At 49.5% G+C, this 19994-nt stretch overlaps 1 long non-coding RNA gene across 1 annotated transcript in view; it reads left to right on the forward strand.

Annotated features, from left to right (window-relative positions):
- Nucleotides 1-19994, forward strand: part of LOC142032477 (uncharacterized) — a 39902-nt gene continuing 19908 nt past the window's right edge. The window contains exons 1-5 of the long non-coding RNA XR_012650842.1: nucleotides 1-585; nucleotides 1451-1533; nucleotides 3378-3548; nucleotides 4525-4704; nucleotides 6892-7067. This is a non-coding gene — a long non-coding RNA (uncharacterized LOC142032477). The remainder of the gene's footprint in view (nucleotides 586-1450; nucleotides 1534-3377; nucleotides 3549-4524; nucleotides 4705-6891; nucleotides 7068-19994) is intronic.

Consider the following 19994-nt stretch of genomic DNA (forward strand, 5'->3'; position numbering starts at 1 on the left):
CTATGTGGAAAGGACGGCAGGACTCGGGACTTTGGGGACTATTTTCTCCCACCTCCTGCTGTTGTGTCCCTGTGAAACACCAGTTTGGGGTCATTAAAGGAGTCTATGCCGTCCAGCCCACAGAAAGCTACCTCTTTCGGCCAGTTTTCCTCAAAATATAAATATGGTTGACATAATGTTTAGCTCAGCCTTCCCCAAGTACATTTTGTTTTGCAAAGCTCTGGTTTGTTAGTGTTCCCAGCCGAATAAAACCTGCCCCGAGGAAGCGGCGCTGATCCCGCGGAGCAGAGCAGCTCTTCCCACCGCCGCACACCCCATCCATCACACGATGTTCTGCTCTTTCTTGCCGTCAACCCGAAGCGAAAAAACCTGACGGAAAGCCGTAACTCTACTTAATGTTTGCGCCGCCTGCCTGCTTCTCCCTCGTCTTCCCTGGGCTCGCAATTCTGATTTACAGCCCAGCGAGCGCTTGTCTCCGTAACCCCAGCAGATTCACATTTTCCAGTTTGCTATCTCTCTCTCTCTCGGCCTGACGCGTACTCAAGTGGGACAGCACATCAGACTCGGCCTCCTTCTTAGCAGCTTGTAAGTACATCACGGTTCTCAAACCGAGTGTTATTTTTACCGTCTCCCTCCTCTCGTTGGTGGCACCCATCTGAAAACAGCTCTCGCAGCTGCGTTCCCGGCCACCACGCGCTTTGGCCAACATCTTCCAGCACAGCTAACGAGGTGGGAGCATCGTGCAGGCAGCCTGGAGGAGGGATGCCTGTGCTCTGCAGAGGAGCGAGGCATCTCTTCCCATCCCCAGCCTCATTTCGTGGGTCCCCCGACGCAGGATCAGGCCTTCCATGTGCTTCGCCTTGTGCGTGCCTGCAAAAACATCCGCCTCGTGCTCGATGCATTACGGAGATTTCTCCTTCTATCTCCGACTGCCACAGCATACAGAAGGATTAATTAAAAATATTAATAAGTAAATATTTCCTGTCAAAATGTTGTGGGGTTTGGGGGTTTTTTTTGGCCAGGAAATTGCGTGGGTTTTTTTTTTTTCTGCTGTGTTGATTTTTCTTTGCCCAGCTTAAATACTTGCTTTTGATTAAAACTGGAAAAAAATCTAAATTTTGCCCGTCCTGCAGCAATGCCTTGTGGGAGGCACAACGCCGCGGCCCGACGCTGCCCTTCTCTCGGCTGGGGTTGGCGGTGAGGGCACCCCGGGGCTGTGCAATCCTCGTGAGGAAACGCTGCCGGGAAGGGTGCTGGCGAGGCGGGGAGGGCACCGGACCACTTTGGGGGGGATCCGGGTGGAAGAGCAGTGGGAGATGCCCAAGCGCCAGCTAAAGTCAGATTTTTGAAATGCGCTGCTTTTGTTCGCCAGAGAGCGAGCCATTTTCGGGAGGGGATTGCTTTTGCCTCTTTTTCTGCCTAACTCAAAGACTTTTGCCGCTGATTTCAGGCCCGGCCAACAGACCCAGGTGCAAGGGCTGAGGGCTGGAAGAAAACACGTGCCGCCGCACACCGGCAAGGCAGCGGACTGAGGTAACCTTTTCAATTGCTCCCGTAAAAACGGTTCAAGCGCCTCTGTCAGAGTCTTCAGACTTTAAAAAAAAAAAAGCATTAAGACTTTTTATTCAACGCTGCTAGAATAGGAAAGCGTTAGGGCTCCCTTGTTGGGAGAAGGCAGGAGGAGGACCTGACTTCTTGTGGGAAGCTGTGTGCGAGCACGGAGCTGTGGGGCCACGGCTCTGGTTAAAGTCCTCCAGCGCAGACATCTCAGCCCGGTGTGCCTCAGCCCTGTCTGCCTTTGGGGATGCTTTAACCTGATTAAAACTCAGGAAGAGCTCTGACCTTTTTTGCGTTGCTCATCTGGCGTGGTTAATACAGTCCCAGCCCCAGCTGCTCTCGCAGCATTACAGCTCCTTGGAGATCCTCCAGCCACCTGCAAACACCCACACAGACACGCACCTTGTAAAACACGGGATACAACCTACCCGGGGTTACACAAAGCGCTCTCGGTTTATCCGCGATTTTACAGATGCGTGCGCTCAACGCAAACCCAGCACATCTCGTAACCCTGGCGCTACACCCGTATCCCGAACGCAAAATGCGCCTTCACGGCGTAGGGTTTGTCTGTCCAAGAATACAACTGTCCCGTGTGCGCGCAGTAAAAGACGAGCCGGACAAGGGGCTCCACGAGAGAAGTCGCAGAGGCCGAAGAGCTGCCTCCAGCCCAGCTTTTGTGCTGCTGGAGCCGATTCAGCTGGCCCCCGCCGCAGCCAGAGCTGCCGGCTGAACACAAAGACTCCTTGTAGTCTGGGGCGGCTGCGGCCAGCCCGAACTGCGGAGAAAAACGTTGCGTCAATATTTACCCGAACCACACGCACAGCTCCGCGTGCTGTCCAGAAACGTGCGCGCTTAGCGTACGGATCCGCGCGCGGATTTCCGTGCGTTTCTGTATGTCAATCCGTAAAAAGCGCGCGTGCCCCGGGCAGCGTACGTAAAGCCACACGTGAGCTCCGACGTGCCGCTAACAAGTGCGTGGAAAACAGCCTCTGGGTTCTCGGTATCTGAATATTGTGTATACACCCACTAGTTAAGTGACAACTGGTATAGAATATTAGCTGGCCAGCAGTGAAGTGGCAACCAGAGGGAAAAGTTGGTTGCCGTTAATGGCAGTGGCACTTCTGACCAGTCAAAACCAGCCCTTGGCTTGCTGAGAAGGGGCTTGTGAATAACACACACAATGCAAGCGCTTGTCGTCCTTAAAACTGAAAGCCACAAAAAGAGCACAAATAGCCCTCAAATTGTGACTGCTTGTTCTTGGATTGCACTCACCGTGTTTCAGCTGCGGTCTCACACGGACTTAACCTAAGGCTTTGGTTTAATACCCCTCCAGGCTGAGGAAGAAGGGAGTTTCTGGGCTCTCCTCTTGCCCCAGGAGTTTGCAGTGAGCATGTAATAAACCGAGGGGTTCAAGTGGGTTTTGCTGAGCAGGTCCTGAGCGGGCTGGGCTCCTGCTAGCTCAGCTCCTGTCGTGGTTATGCCCAACGAGGGTGATGCAGGAGATTAGGGCTCCTCTTGGCTCCCGGCGCCACCGTCACAGCACGCCTGCGAGCCGAGGTTTCACCCCTGGCTTCTCATACTTCATGTACGCGCAGGAGCGGGGGAACGGCTCTGCTCCTCTCCCATGAAACAAAACCAGAGCAGAATTACCTTATGGTATTTTGGGGTACTGCGTGTTGGTGCTCAAATATTTAAGGTTGGAAGGATCAGGTGAGGTAAGTGCTATTTGTTCCCAAAACACTTGAGCACTTTGAGAAGGATTCTTGCCAGAGGCAACATGAAGGTATCAGAGCTGTCTTTTCCTTTCTGTCTCCCATCAGGAAGGCTAAGTGAGCCAGAAAAAATAGTGTAAGATTAGAGGAAAACAGGGGTGAAACGTTACAAAGACTTGGACACCGTGGGAATCTTTGTTGACGCTCGATACCCAGCAATGCTGAGCCTGTGACAAGCTGTGGAAGCTGGTACCGCTCTGGATCCTAGGGAATCCACAGGTGACACTGTGAAAAAAGATGATGCCTGGTGGCCTCAGGCTGTGGAAGAACTAGGAAGGGCAGGCTGGGCCCTGGGAGTCTTACTGTGCAGACTCGGTACTTGGTGGTAATACAGACAGTGGCAGACACTCTTGGTGGACTTGGTGGTAATACACACGCAAAAGTGTCCTCTGTTATCTGTTTTGCCCTCGGTCGCACCCCTGAGCCTGCTTCAAGCCCCCTTTTGTGCTCCCCACGCTTTCTGCAGGGCCGTATCTGAGCTGAGGTCAGGCTTCCTTTGCAGTTAGCTGTCCTGGGACAAGGAGACGGCAAATAAAATCCAAAAGATAAATGGTGCCTGTTAATCCTTTCTGTGTGTCCCAGCGACCTGGCTTTGTTGTTTAACGGCTGGCAGCTCTCCCTCTGTGCAATGTTCCCTGGAGCCCAAACGCATAAACCCTCAGCTCCTCACATATCAGGTTCCAGCAGACGGGGATCCAAAAAGGCTTTTAGAAGAGGGATTTCTGCTCGCTCACTGATTATCGATTGGTGCAAAGAACAAAATGCTCTTCATGCAGTGGGAACCCACATATCTTTTTGTATCTTTAGCAATAAAACTGAATACTGGCTTCTGAAGTGCGAAGTACAGCCGGGGCACTGCATGGCAGACCTAAGGCTGCTGCTGCTTCTCACTAGGGCCTTGCTTCTGACTTCAGCTTCTAACGAGGGGGTCAGCAGAGAGGATTTTGTGATGAGATCAGGCATGTGGTTAATGGTTTTTTTCTTAATTCTGCCAGAGCCTCTGCATGAGTGGGAAGCGCAGCTCCCCCTCTGCCTGCAAGCTTCCTTTCCCAAAAGCCTCGTGCCTGACCGCAGCAATGTGCGTGCTTGATGCGCCTCGGTGCCCTGTCTGCAGGGCATGAACCTGGGGGAGCAGGCTGGGGCTGGATGCAATTCTTCTTCCAAAAGTCTGATCCAGGGCTTTTCTCCTGGGTAGGAAGCCAATCATGGGAAGCAACTCCCAGGTGGTGCTGATATTTGGCAAGGAGGCGATGTGGTTTGAAGCACCTTCCATGGGGGACCAGCTTGCAACAGAAGAGCTTTGCTCTGGACCGGTGTGACAGGGCGTCCGAGCCCAGACAGGACGGATCCATCCGTGGACCAGTACAACCTTCAGGTAAGAAAGTCATCTGTCTGCAGCAGTGGACTTCACCTGTATAACCAACAAAGGGGAATTGTACTGTGCATTAGGGACGTATTCTGTATTATCCTGGCAAGCTCCCCTACACGTGAACCTGTGGTACGTGAGGGTGCAGCAGTTGTGTGCAGAGTGGCAGAAGCTTTCAACGTGGCCCTGGAGCCTCCACAGACCTCTTGGGGCTACTGCGGTCAAAGCAGAGTGGCTCTTGCTTCTCCTGGACTGACTGGCAGGGCTGTGCCAGAGCCACGCTGCTCAGCTCCAGCTTGCTCAGCTCTGGGCAGGTACATTATTTAGGGTATAGCCTCGGAAAACAGGATCTCAGAACCAGCTGGGTCCAGGAGCTCTTATTTAGTAATTTAATTCATTATTTATTATAGATCTATATTAATTCTATTTATGTATTTCTTTTTTAATACATTTTCCTTTTTATTTTATTTATGCATTTTACATTCAGGTGTCTGCTTAGTGGGGGCAGTGGAGTTAGTTAGTCATGTCAATACCAGATATTGAATCTGTTGTACTGCCAGAGCTCAAAGGGCAAAGCTAAGGCTGAACATCCACCCCAAAGTCAGCGCGTCCTAGTCCTGAAGGCCTAAATCCAAAGCAGGACCCACCATGTCTTTAGGAATCTGTACCTAACACATAAGTGTCACAATCACTGCAGCTTAAACCTAGAGATGCTCAGCTATTCATGGCAATCAAGTTTCTGGTTGCCTGCCCAACAGCGCTGGCTGAGGTCTCCGAGAGAACTGGCCTGAACCCGTAACTGTCCTCAGACCAGGTCTCCTAGAATAGACCTCGGATAAATGTCAACAAACGATGGCATTTGTCTGTTATTGTATCCGCCAGGTAGAGCATTAACCTTTGGAGGGACAGAAATGAAGATTTGTGTTTAGTCCTTACTCTGCCTGATGTGGCTCTGGGGGAAGAAACCTGATTCCCCCACGTCCCGGAGGGCAGCGTAACCAGAGGCGGCTGCGAAACCCCTGCCTGCAGCTCGGTGGCCGGTTTTGTCACCCTAGGCTGGGTCTCAAGCTTCATGGTCCCGAGGAGAGAGACTTGCAGCTCTTAGCCCGGAGGCTGTCACCTAAGCCCTTCTCCTGGGCTACTCCTGCTAGCTCCTTTAGCTGACTTCCAGCTCGTTCTTCTGCAACCTTAACGACCTCCCCGTCTTGTAAAGTAAGCCCTGGGAACCTAATTCTAGGCTATGCCTGTCTGTGGGTGGGAAGACACCGAAGAGCTCGGCATTGCCGTGCAACTGGGCTGCTTGTGAGTGCAGCTCTGCTTGCTCCTAGCTGCAACCGCGTCTTAGTGCAGCAGCAGAAGCATGTGGGGAGGCAGCACGATTGGTGACTATTTAAGCCTTTCATGGCTGCTCAAAGCATCACAGAGGACGGAGACGATTTCAAAACCAGCTCCAGAACCCGGAGCTCACAAGCATCTCAGGAGGTGCTTCTGAGACCGGGTCTGGTCTCAACCAACAGAGGTCTATGGTACGCACCTTATGGGCAATGGAGATTTGTCATCCTGTTGGTTTTTAAAGGAATTCTGGTGTGTTTAATACCGTGGGCACACGGAGCTCGCAAGAGGCCTAAGGCAAGAGCGAGGATTACTCTTTTTAGAGATGGGCTTGGCAGGATGGTATCCTGATGCGACGGGATCAGACACCTGGTTCACTTCTGTATACAGGACTTGGAGGCAATCTGCCCCACTCACCCCCGCCTGCTCAGCAATGACTCCAGACTGTGTAAAACATGAATTATGTGCAGAAAAAGTTTTGAGACTAAACAGAGGATGCATTTTGGTTCCTTTTCCTTGTTTCCAGATACAGCTTGTATCCTGTTGGGTACAACTAAGTCAATAGTCTCAAGAGCGCTTTTCTGTACACAAGAGGACTAGAAATGTGTTTTCTTTCCCGAGCAGAAACGGAGTATCTTGTGCAAAGCCAAAGGCTGGGGTTTAAAGATAGCGATAAATATGTCTTGAGCGATGACGATAAAATCCCAAGCAACAGGGGCTTGGATGAAGTGCCAGACTGGAGTGTGAGTGTTTGGGGGCAGTGGGGTGAAAGGAGAGGATTTACTCTTGTGCAGCCCAGCTGTTAGCCATGAGTTTGCACCCCTGTTGCAAAGCCTATAGCCTCCACATTTTTTTGCTGTGCAGCACCGTGCCTTCTTTCCCACTCTGCAACTGCTCCCAAGGGATCCCTGAGGATGCCCCAAGTCCTGGCAGAAATCACCCCTCCAGCTGCAGCCCTGAGCTGGTATCGCTCCCCAGCATTGTGGATTCGTCCCGACGGGCACCTTAACGCGGCTCCATCTGATGTCCTGGAGAAGAAGGTACCTGCAGGGCTGTTGAGGTGGGAGCCGTGCGTGCCATGACTTTGTGCTCCGTGCCAGGGGTTGCCGCTTCTGCCCGTGGGGTGGCCGTGCTTGCTGCCCCTCTGCCCTTGGGAGCCGCTGTTTCGAGGCTGCCTGGCAGCTGCACCCAGAAATTTTGCTCTTTCAGCTTTCCCCTCTCTGCGCACGTCGCAGGGACGTCTTTGCCCCTACGCTGACTTTCCTGCCAGCAAGCGCACGTATAGACCTCGCTATATATAAATGAGCAGGGTCAGAGCTCTATTTTTAGCCTATCTCAAAATATTTCCCTTGCTATGCATTTCTTGCCACCGCTTTCCAGTCCTGTCTCCTTGCTGCAAAAAGCCCCGCGAGGTGAGTGAGGTCTGTGTGCCCCAGGATCAGAACGGGGGGACTGGGGAGAAAACAGTGCTATGGGACATCCCCAGCACCAGGCCCTGCCACAACCACTTCTGCTAAAACCTCCCTTTGACATTTCAGGTGAGGAAGTGTCCAGGAAAATTTTTAGCATTTAGAGTCAACCGCCCTGTAAAATGAAAGCCCAGCAGCTCACCTGTATCGGAGCCAGCTGAGGGTGCGGGCAAGGAGCGTCGGGATGAGTTAGGCACTGTGGGACGCTTGTCCCACCACCTTAAACCTCTCCTGTGGTACTGGTTAGATATAGTTTTGTCCTCTCTAGAGCTGAGCTTTGCTTTCTCTTATATCTGGTAGGGTTGGCGAGTACAGGGGAAGAGCAGCTCATTTATCTCGTGTCAGTATGTGATGTGTTTGGTGCTGCACGATGGCTCCTGTCACACCTCAAACATTTTCTGAGAGCCATCACGGCAGTAACAAATGAAGTGCTGCTTCTGGGCTGCGGACCAGGGGGATTTCAGGGAATTTGCTTTCTGCGTCGGCTTTCCATCTTCCCGAAACCAGGCTGCCTTTGGAGGCATTGGCAGTGCAGCTGGTGTGTCACTGTTTAACCTGGCTGCGTGGGGACAGGAGGAGGCTGACCTAAAGCTGGAGAGGCAATCTTTTTTGTAGATAAGCATAAAAGGGAGGGCTTGGCTGTGAGTGCCACGGGGAAAGGGATGGAGGGGACTTGTGAGAGGGCAGAGGGAGCGTTCCTGGGGGCTGTGAGCACTCTTGCAGCCACAGCTTTTCCCCTGGCTGCGTGCCCTGCCTGCTGCCACGGCCCCTTTCCCCTGGCTCCCCGTGGAACCGGTTCGAGGGACGTACAGCCAGCCTGCTCTGGGAAGGCACGGCGGTGCCAGGCGGTCACCGCTCCTGCTTCTGTCGCTTGCTCTGGCCCTCGGTGACAAAGACATCCCTAAGGGACAGTTTGTTTTTGAAGGGCTCCAGGTTGCGAAGGGCTCCCGTGCTCCATCGCTTTGCCGTGCCGTTGCAAGTTACGGTGACGCCGCTGAGTTGGGGCACCTGTCTGCGTGTATGTGCTGCAGCCCGGGATGAGCCGATCAGCTCACCCTCTTTCATCACAGGCTGAGCTTAATTTCATTTGCCTTGCAATAGTCCTGGCTCATCCTGTGCGCGTGGCTGGTTACTCATGGTAACGCATGTCACCGTAACTCAGCTCTGAGTACCAGCTCTTGCAATTTGACTGTAAATCTTCTGCTATTTGAGGATTTTTTTATTACTGTCTTGGCTCCTGGAAGCCTCTGGTCTGGCAGAAATCTCTGCTTTTGCTTTTGTAACACTTTCCACACTTCCTGTCTATGGAAAGAAAAAGCTTGAAAATGGGATTCCAGTATTCTCGGTAGGCTGGGAAAAGAGAGGGGAAATGCATCAACTATTAAAAAATAATCATGACTTTCTACCAGCTTCAGATCAGAAGGAGTTGATTTGGGAACACGGAGGCCTCACTGAAAGAGAAACACCATAGCTTTTTTCTCACGGTGGTGGCTGACAGTCTGCAGGCTGGAGGAGTAACTAATCTGTGTCTGTTGAAGCTTGGGAGAGTTATTTGTTGTAGGGTTTGTGTGATAATCTTGTCCTTGGGAAGCTTTTCCTAGAAGCTCCGTCATGAAAATCAAGTGCCACAATATAATTTTAGTTTGTCTGCTTATTACTGCTGTTCTTATTTACATGACTTCAGCTATTTTTAATGCCAGCTTCAAAACAAAGTTTATTATCGGTGATGTGAAACCTCAGTGTGACTTTTTTTCAGCTAAACAGTAAGGAGAAGCAGCAGCAAGTGTTCTCCCCCAGAAGAAAATGCATGTGGAAAACACACGGCCCCAGTAGATGCAACAGCCATAGCAGCATCCCTTAAGAAAGTAAGTTTGTGGACTGCTCTGAGAGCTGCCCAGGTCCACAGTCACACACCAGCTTTAGGAGTCAACAAAAACATCAATGAGGATGATGTACCACAGAGCAAATGTTAATGCTGCAGCATGAACATGCTGCAGCTTGTTCACAGCCAGAAAAATTGTGGATGCTAGTGCGATACAAGAGCATGACAGCAATAATAGTGCCAAGGGAGAAATCTCTAGGCCAATGCTGAAGCAGGCTCCAGGGTTTTGAAACACCTGAGGCAGGAAATACCTTCTGTCAGATGAAAACCTTTTGATTATGGCCCCTTTGGAAGACACATTGCAGCATATCATCAATATTTATGACAATGGGTGTCAAGCAGGTTTTGAAAGAACCCTTTACACTCACCCATTCTACGAACCATGCCTCTTTGTAAGTTTATTCCAGTTAACTGAAAGGCAATGGAAAACCAATGGCATTTTGTATTTCTTATTCTTTATGCAGAGGCTTATGTGGATTTCTAAGTAGGGAAACTGGGTGTTACAACTGCTTTTCATCTGGGCCGTGATCCCCTGGTCTTTGACTACATGCACGTCAATATATCATTTTACTGCTCGCCTGCCTGTGAGAAAAAAAAAAAAAGAAAGGAGATTTCAATTCAGAAACCTGTTTAGAAAGATCCTAGTAGATCAGTCAGTGGAGCAGAGGAGCGTGAACTCCAGTGCAGAGATCCACAAGCTGCAAACCTGTATCAAAAAGAGGACTGTGCACAGGATCATTTCAGCAAATATCTGGAGGAGGAAGGCAAGGATTATGATGATGTGCGAAATGAAAATCTAATGTATTACAAGTTCCTTACAGTAACTCATTATGCTTTCAAGGGAAAATATTGTACATTCATTTATGATTCATTGTGCACACAGGTATAATTTGTTAATTCCTTATTTGTAATATGAATCTCTTTTTAACCAATGAATGTGTAAAGCAGAAGTCTTACAATGCAAAAATATGTTTACGTGGAGGCAGGAGGCTGCTGCTATGAAGCAGTAGTAAGCTTGCCACCTTAGGTGCAGTGTTAGAATCAGCAATAACTGAAATTTCTGTTCATGTCTTGCTGATTATCAGAGTATCAACTAGGAGAAGAAAAGGCTTGTCACGTAGGCTTGTTACAGTCCCATGTAGCCTAGAAAGAGACTGGAAACTGTGGAAAAACTGGGAAAGACAGCAAAGCTCTTGAGTCATGGTGCACCTTAAAGAAGGCTTGCCATTGAGTAGGGTACCCTAACGTCTGAAGGGCACATGAGAATTTCCCACCTGCGCCCTGCATCCTTCCCACCACGGACCACGGAGTACCTTCTGCCCACAGTGCTTTTATTTCAAACGAGCTTCAGACCTATAGCACAGAGGGCCAAAAGCTGCAAAAACTTTGAGGTGCCACAGGAACAGGACGTGAGAGATTACGAGCATCCCTGGTGCCCTAGGTCCCTGCTGCAGTGGGGAATTTCTTAGTACAAAACTCTGAGATCATTCTAAGAAACAGACTGTAACCCACCTCACTGTGAAGCCCGAATATTGCTCTGTGCAACGACGCTGTGACCTCTGACAAGGTACACTAACCTAAGCCCCAGGAGGTTGGGAAGAGTTAATGAGCAGTTTGCTGAGATTGTAACGAGTGCCTGGTCTGTGGGCTGGGGAGACTCGTGGTGGTGACAAGGCGGGGGCACAGACCAACCATCTCAGCAGACGAAGGCAGGATCCCCATCTTCCTCTTTTAGGCCTATCTGGGATCTATGGGGGTTGTCCCATCTGAGAAGCATTAATTCAGAGAGCTGAGCTGTGAGAGTTAACCCCGGTGACGGCAAAAGCTCCTGCATTTGGGGTGGACATTGGGGCCAGAAACTCGCTCTGCTCCCAGTGCAATGCATGGCAAAACTCCCACCGCTGTTGTCAGCTGCTGTCTTACAGCAGCAGGATGAGCTTTTGGAAATCCTGCCCTACCACTGCCACCCAGCTTGTCTTCTAAGACCACAGGCTCCGGGTTTTTTTCACTCTGCACCTGGCTCTTAGCAGCCTCAGCTCACCTCTCCCTCCCGGTTCGACCGTTTAATTGCATATGGCTATTCAGTGATTAAGGATGGTAGTGGGGAATTGGCACTTTCCCTCTGTTAACCCTTAAAACTCTGGCACCTCCCTCACTTCCAGCTAGCTGTGAAGGGAAGATTTGGATTTCCAAAAGACTGAGAGCAGGATCACATGGGCAAAAAGAAAAGATGGCCAGCGCCTAGCTCCTGATGCGTTGCCTTTTTGTGGTCAGCGGAGAATCCATGCTTTCGGATGGACACGGTGGCCAAAGCCCAGATTCCCTGGGTCTGTGTCATGGGGAGCGGAATGGATGAAGAACCAGAGGAACTTTGAGTTTGAATTTTGGCCAGGGCCTCTTTGCTGCTCCCATCGACAGTGTCCCAAGTGCTAATTATAATCTCCTTATTCTGCTTTGGTCAAGGCAAATGACAAAGTGGGGTGAAACCCAAAAATAAGCAGCCCTCAGAATAGCCCTCTCCACATCTTCCTGCTAATGGCATCTCTGAAGAAGACTGCTTGTTCCCCTTCAGACAAGCTTTCAGAGGCTATTTTAATCCATTTTTAGTTGCAAATAGCATTTATCAGAATAAGAGTGGGCTGGTCGCCAGCTCCTTCAGATCTTTGACAGCCCAGAGGGGAAAGTCTCTGAAAAATAACTGAGTGTGCTTCTACTGCATGTCCCCTGCCCAGGGGATTTTGGGAACATAATAAGGAAACATTCATCTGATGGAGCAGAGCCCAGGAAGCAGTGCTTTGCTAAAACCAGCAATTCCCCTGTCATCAACACTTGTTCCCAGGAATCAGAGCTCTTGTTCCTGTCATCAGTGGGGATGTTTTCTGATGCAATTTAGCAGTCATTAGGAGGCAAGAAGCAAGGTTGGCGAAAAGGTTAGAGAACCACTCGTTTCTGAGTCACTGCTTAGAATGTGACCCCAGCTAATTGTGTCCAAAAATCCTCGCTGACAGTCACCTCGTGGCCACTTGGTAGTCTCTGGCGAGTTCACCATCTTCGCCGAGTTCATAGTCTGTTCAAAGTTATATTTTTTTTTAGAACATGCCACGCTGAGCGCTAATTGGCATTCCCAGGGAAGCAAACATGGAGCAGGCCATGAAGATTAAATTCCCCCTTTCCCTGAAGGCATTTTGGTAACGGGCAGTATCTGGGCAGCTTGCCCTACTGCACTATCTCAGTGATCTGTCTTGGGCTCTGGGGCTGTCGTCTTTCACCAGTTGTAAATCAATTTTAAAATATCTTAGGAAAAATATGTGTGGTGGCCTACTGCCTGATTTCCCTGGGCAAGGGGTGACAGGCAAGGGAGAAAGATCCAACAGGAGGATGGAGGGTAGCACAAGAAATCTTGGGGCCTGATAGAGGTTGGCATAGGAGAAATTGAGGAAAATACTGCTACCTTTGTGATGTCTTGCTCTCCTCCAGCATTTGTCAGAATGACTTTGAAGACCACTTGATCCGGTCTTGATCTATTGGTATTTCTTGTATTCAAAACCAGGCATCTGAAACGCAGATCAGAAGGGGTTCATGAGCAGGTACTATGCAGAAGGCCTGTCGAGCGTGTGATACCCGAGGCAGTTTTGGACCCATGATCCTGGCCAAACAACAGCATAACCACGATAAATTCTTTGCTAAGCTGAGGGAAATTGTTGCACTTCACCAAGAATATAGTGGTACCCGTTCATTTTTCTCTCTCTCCTGCCACCTGAGACCCAATTATATGTTTTCCGATGTGCAAAATTAATGTGTTTTGCCAGTCAGAGTAAACATTTCAGGGTGATATGGGAAATGACATAATGCTGCTAAGTTCTGTTTTCTGTAAAAAGGGTAAAGCCCAGTAGTAACACAACTGAACGGATATGTTAACATGTAGATGGAAACAAGCCTTTAGGGAATGTTAGCCAATCTTATTCTCCCTATATAATTTCACTGGCTCTGCGAGAGGAAAGGATACTCAGCTGGAGGCAAGCAGGTAGCACACATTTCTAATTATTACAAATTTGAAGAGTGACCAGACCATCCTCGTGGCTTTTGTTGCCCTCCACCAGTGCACCATCAGGGTCTTGTGATCTGTGCATTCGTTGCCTGAAAAATGCCAATAAACGTGACCTACCAGTTGTGTGACATCCTCTCAGCACCGGTAGGGCAGTTACGCTTTTCCAACAAAATACAGCTCCTTTAACTTGTTTGCTTAAGGGTCCCAGCAAACACCAAACGGCAGCCCTTGCCTACCAGCTCCTGTCAATTCTGTCACACTCTCTGCTTCCACAGACATGTTTGGCTGTCGAGCGGGGAAGTCTTTAAACGTTGCTGTGGGAAGAGTGTAGGATGACTCACTCTGCTGCAGGGAGCTGGGATGCTTCTGCTCACCGCCTCCGGACTAAGTCATTTATCACGAAGGTGGAAGAGTTTTGGTCTGCCGAACGGCAACCACGCTTGTTTTCCCTGCCCGGGGGCTTCCCCCATTATTCCTAGGTGGATCTTTAATGGAAAAACCCGATCCGCCTCCCGTAAATCCGCGCGGCTCCGTGACGATGCTGCGGTCCCCGGGTGGGAAACCCTGGCAGCACCTTCCTTCCAGGCACCGCACCGTGGCAGCGCGCCCAGGGCTGCCAAAGGCAAACGGGGTAACGGGGCCGGTACCTGCGGTCCCACGGAGGGGGCAGCCGCTCCTGGCTCACCGCCCCGCTGTCTTGGCTGCTTCCCACCTCGGTGCCTTGCCTGTTGTGCCAGCTGGAGCTTTGGGGAAGCTGCTGCTGATTTACTAGTTCAATAAATATCCCCCGGTGCGAATGGAGACGAAAGCGTCTCCGTCTCGGGTAGGGCCGGTGCCAAGAGTGCCAGAGAGCAGTCCAAATGGTTGCGGGGAAAGCTGGGAGGGTCATTTAATGTCCTGGAAACAGGTCTGGGTCACAGAGATGCCCCTTCCACGCGTGCACTCCTGCATTCACAGCCTGGAGTGCCAACTGCCTTGTCACAGCCATTCCTCCTCACTGCAGAGACGGATTTACTCTGATGCAGGTTTGCCATGGAGGTCAGTAGCAAAGCTGGGGTGCCCTCATGACTACTAAAAGCACCGCAGCGCTCTCAACTGGGGAATAAACCCCTCTTTTTCATCTTGGCTCAGCTGTATTCTCTCACCTGTATTTTCAGGGATAGGTGCTGCTCCTCACCTTGTGATGGGGGCATTTAAGACATTGAATTTATGTAGTGTATCTAACATTTGGAGTTAAAGGAGGTTTGTATCTCTGCACGCCTAAAAGTGGTAGTTGATGTATTAAAACCGAGTACTTGTGGGGAAACTCTTTTTAGGCCAAATGAGAAGGGGATGAACTTTGCCAGAGTTCACCCTCGACTACCTCATCTTCTGCAGGTCACTGCCTCTGTCGTTGCATTGAGGAAATGCTGAGAGCAGACTGTGAGAAGGAAGGACGAAGTAAGCAGGGGCTTAAGAAATAAAGGCAGAGAAAACCAGAAATGAGGCTTGAAGACAGGAGATTGATGGAAAATGTCAACTCCTTACACCCACAGGGCTGCAGAAACAAAGGGGAGCTCTTACCTGAGGAACCAGAGGAGCGATGCCTGTGCGTCTGGAGGTTGTATTTGTTTTGGTGTTTTTTGCAAATGCACTTAAGGTTTGGTTTTGTCTTTGGACACTTGCATAAAACCAGGGGCAGAACTTCTCTTAAAAGGCTTGCATTGCAGTCTGGCAAGCAAAGACTCCTCATTGTCCTTTCCGGCAATTCCCTTGGTAGAAGGCAATTCCCAAGGCAGAGGCAGGACGCGGTGTGCGCGTGTACTGGGGCAGCAGTACAGAAATGAGTCAGCAAAGGACTGCCTCTTGCCCCGAGCCCAGAGCACTTGAACATGCTGTCCCAGCAGTAGGCACAGCTCAGAGGCAGGAGGCAAACTTTGCTTTTTCCCCACCAGGCCAGAGCTGCCTTTAGCATCTGCTTTCCCACCCTTTCCTCCTCCGCCCTCTCGTACAGGGCACTTGGACACAACACTGGTTTGGATGGGCTTCAAGAGACCTTTTAAGGCTGTGGGGGTTTTCCTTTATAGCTGCAATTTACTGGTAAAACTTGTCTGAATTATGCAGGCTTTTTACAGTGAAACAGGTTCAAGAACGTCTATTTTTAGTCCAGCTCTAAACAAGTGCAAAGATTACTGCCTGCTCCTCCCGTGTTCCTCCATGGTCCTCTCCCTCACCAGGGTTGTCAGCTTTCTGTGCCAGGTAGCTGTTTGGCGGCAGGAACAGTCAGACAAATGGGACTGTTTAGTCTCAAAGAAACCATAACTTGCTTTTCCAGAATCATGAAAAGCTAATCAATCCTCTTGATTTGTCACAACAAGCTGATGTGCCATTAACTAGCAAGTCCAGGCTGCTCTGGAACAGGATGGCTTCTAAAAGCGTGCAGGCTTTTAGAAGATTGTTGACCAGGAGAGAGCACGAAGTAAATCTAACCATATCATACAGGAATATCGAGGCGTGTGTGTGTACTGTTTACATAGTGATGTATTTGTGCACAATATGTTACAGATATTTAAAATGCACGTTCCTTGATGAGAAGAGCTGTACTTAAGAAACCATTTGCAATCATAACAAGGACTCTACTTGACCTGTGGATAAGTTAACCGTGGTAGAGTTCCTCACTCCGATATCTGTTTATATAAAGCACATATGTGCTCTCCCTCTGTTTTATATACAAATTCACGTGATGTCCACCCCAGGAAGCTTGCGATCTAAGCTTAGCTCTAAAGGATGCTGGCACAGGTGGGAATGGCTGGAAAGCACACAGGGGCCTGCTGTCATGAGAGACGGTGATCGCCGTGAACCCGCTGTGCTCGTCCCTACCCGCGTTGCCTCTCCTCGTTTGACCCCAGCTCCGGCAGGTATCGAACAAGCCTGCAGCACCCCTGGAACTGGCTGCCCCCGGGGAAGAGTCCCATGAAGCAGGAATGGTGGGCTAGACTTCAGAAAGGATGAGTTTACCTCTGTAGCGCGCACACACGTGCCCCATCCCAACTTCAACCCCCCCGTTGCCTCCACCTCAAGGGCTGAAGGAAACGAAGGCCCTGCTGCAACTAATTGCCAGGTCCAGCTTCCTTATATACACCCCCTTGGAGAGAGGATTTTGTAGGCTCTGCAAAAGCTGTAAAAGCAGCTCCAGCCCCCCCTTTTTGGCTCAGGGACGGTCCTTGGATATGCAGGAAAAGTGCAGCCATTTGGCAAAGCCAGTTCACTACTTGCTTGGCTTCGCAGCTGAAGATGCCCAGGCTGCTGCTGCTCTGCCGGGCAGATCCCCATGGCTGAGGATGGTGGCTCGAGAGATGGTAAGTCCTGGGCAGGGATGCTCGGCTTTGGCTGGCTGGATGCTCCTGCACGTCACTGTCGCTTGATGTAACTCAAACCCTCGTGGTCCAAAAAGTTTTGAAGCCCAAGTGGAGACGCTCTCCGAGCGAGTATAGCAGGGCTGGTTCAGGGGGCACTCCCTCCCTTTGCTGAAATAGGGAGGTTTTAGCACATGGAGGAAGGTAATGTGCTTCCCGACAGCCTACGGGCCCTCAGCCGTTTCCCCTTATGTGTAAGTTGAGAAAAACTACGTGGAGTCAAGTGGGCAAAACCTGTAACTGGCAGACCAGCTTTGCTTTCTGTCCCTGACAGACTGCTGAGAGCCCAGCGCCGGCCCTGTCTTCCCTTCTGCAGGGGACCAGCAAAAGGCTTGCCTGCTGTGGCCGTCCCAAGCCGGCTCTCTTCTTGTGCCTCCCCCTGCCCTTGCCGGTCTTGTGAACATCTCCGAGGGTGTCAAAGGAGAGGACAGCCGTTTCTTTCAGCTCCCACAGCCCAACCACGTCCTGTGCCTCCCCAGAGGGATGCACCCAGGGGCTGGGAAAGAAGCAGCAACAGGCATCGGCAGGGTGCAGCTTGACAGGGTGCAACCTCCTGGGTCAGAAGTCCCAGGGACGAGTCCGGTGCGGACGGTTGCCTCTCTGCTTCCCGCAGAGCAGCATCGAGGCATCTGTTGCTGCTTTTCTGCTCGAAATCTATTCATCTGCAGGCTGAAATGAGAACCAGCTGGTGGTTGTTTGGGATTTATTTGAGAGAAAAACATCTTCTGTAAAGCATTATTCTGTTTTGAGTTCCTGTTTCCTTTCCCATCTGTCTGAGGAGCTGGGTTTGTAAATCTCCCACTGTCTGCGTGTCCTCGCTCATGGCACGGCTCCTCCGCTCCGGGTCCCAGTGCGGCTCCAGCGGGCAGGCGCGAGGGTACGGTTCTTTCCAGACCTTGCATAGGGAGGCTTGTGCAAACCCTTTGTTAGTTGGGTATGTTTTCATCTGCTTATGGTTTCCCTGCTCCTGAGTTTCCTGGATTTGAGTGAACCCAGAAATCTCAAAGCAAAACACCGCTGAAACACCATCTGGTTTCACATCAAAACAGCACGCTTCCCAGCCATTTCTCTGCCAGCCCACTTGACTCTCCCTTGCAGCCTGCCACTGTGAGTTATCACTGGCACCAGCACAAAGGGGCTGGTTTGGTGGCATTCGGCACCCACGAAGCCTCTGCAAAGATGCAAAAACACAAGGCCAGCTCTTAAAACCTGGGTAGAGCATACCCAAAGACATTTAGCAATCTCTAGATTGTAATTTTTAGACCTTTCTTTGTTTTCTGTGTTTGACTTTATGAGAGTACAAAACTCTGCCTTATTTGTTTAAAAGGAGAGGCCAGGTGCTGCTCTGAGTTGCAGCAATATTAATCTGGATTTGCTTCATTTTGGATTTACACTTGAGTTGCGCAGAAAAGGAATACTGCTCCGTGTCCTCTTTTTTGTTTTCTACAAATGTCCTTTCCCTTTCCTTCAGCTGATGGCAGCTACATGAAGGATTTTCTTTCTGGGTTTTTCATCTTTATTAAAGAAATTGTGGCTTTTAAAAATAAGATTTCACTTTCTTTTGTAACTTCGAATAGTAATTAAAATCTCTTCCGTAACACAGCACAATTTGCTCTGGTGTCTTTCAGCGCTTTCAGCAGTCTTTGCTGTTCTTCCTGGGCACGTCCCATATTTTTAAGACCAGAGGGAACTTTATGATTATCTGTTCTGACAACGAATCTCACCCAATAATTTCTGCTTCAACATTTCTTGAGATACATTGGATCTTTGAAAAAAGGCTATTTAGTCTTCAGTTCAAGACCTCAAATTGTGGAAGCTTTACCCCATCCCTATGTAAATTGTTCTAATGGTTAATGGCTTTTGTTAAACAGTGCTCCCTATAGTTCATCTGAATTTGCTTGGCTTCTGTTTCCAACCACCACATCAAATCATATTCCTGTTGGTTGTTTTTTTTTCCTTTCTGCCTGATTAAAGAGCCCTAATATTAATCATTGCTTCTTGTGCTGGTACTTAGAGACAGTGCTCAAGTCATCTTTTGACCTTCTGTTGGATAAACTTGGATTGACCTTCTTAAGTTTCTTGCTAGAAGTATGTTTTCCAGATGCTGAATCTTTCTTGAAGCTCTTTCCCAAACTCTTGACAATTTCTGTGTTGTTTTTAAACTGTGAACACCGACATACAACCACCCGTTTCTCTTTCGATGTAGTGTAGTAGTTTCTGCTGCTGTTTCAACAGCGCTGTGTACTGAGGTAATGCCACCTCTCTGCTATTATGTGACACCCTCCTGCTTGTATGTCCAAACCCCAGGTTTCTCCTAGCAACAGTATCATGTTAAGGGTTGGTGTTTAACCGACTAGGTACCATGACTCTTGGGTAGAGTCAGATTTGTAATCATCCTTTATGGAGATGCTACTTTGCAAGACACTGTCTTCCACTGTACACATATAATTATCACCATCCTTTGCTATTGTATGAATGATCCACCATATTGCACAAATTAATTTGTCATGCTGGACAGTCTTCTAGGTGGGCCTGTACAGCTGAGCATGCTCCTTGCCTTTCCAAGCCCACTGTTTTTGTATCATTCTTAACGCTACCTGCTTCCTATGAGCAATACTCATTTTGCAGGTTGCTGGTTTTATATGAGAATGCCGAGTGAGGCTGTAAAATGCCTCCTGATGTAAACTTAATGATACAGTTATCTACATTAAATAAACTAGTGATCTCACGAAATATGGGACCAAGTATGTTTTAATAAGGCCTGTTCCCATAAAAAGATATCCACACTTCCCTGAGAGAAAGGGGAATCTCCGCCTCTGGAGATACTAAAAACTGAACCAGACAAGTCCCTGAGCAACCTGACCACCTAATCACGCCTGTTTTGGGCAGGAGCTTGGATGAGATGATTTCCAGAGGTCCCTTCCAACCCCGATTTTTCTGTAATTACATAATTATGTGACTAATTAGGCTACTATTTTTAATAATCATCACTGCTCTCTACAGTCGCTCTTCTCCATTTACCCTGTTCCGATAACAGGTTAATTGGAATAGGCCCCAGAGATTTAAATATCTTTTATGCCAACATCTGCTTAAAGAACTCTGTATCTCTGGATGAAACAGAGAGCACTTCACTATCAGGTAATCCCGCTCGTGCCAAACACAAAACAAGCGTG

The sequence above is a fragment of the Buteo buteo genome, chromosome 6 (genome assembly GCF_964188355.1).
Source record: "Buteo buteo chromosome 6, bButBut1.hap1.1, whole genome shotgun sequence".
Taxonomy (NCBI): Eukaryota; Metazoa; Chordata; class Aves; order Accipitriformes; family Accipitridae; genus Buteo; species Buteo buteo.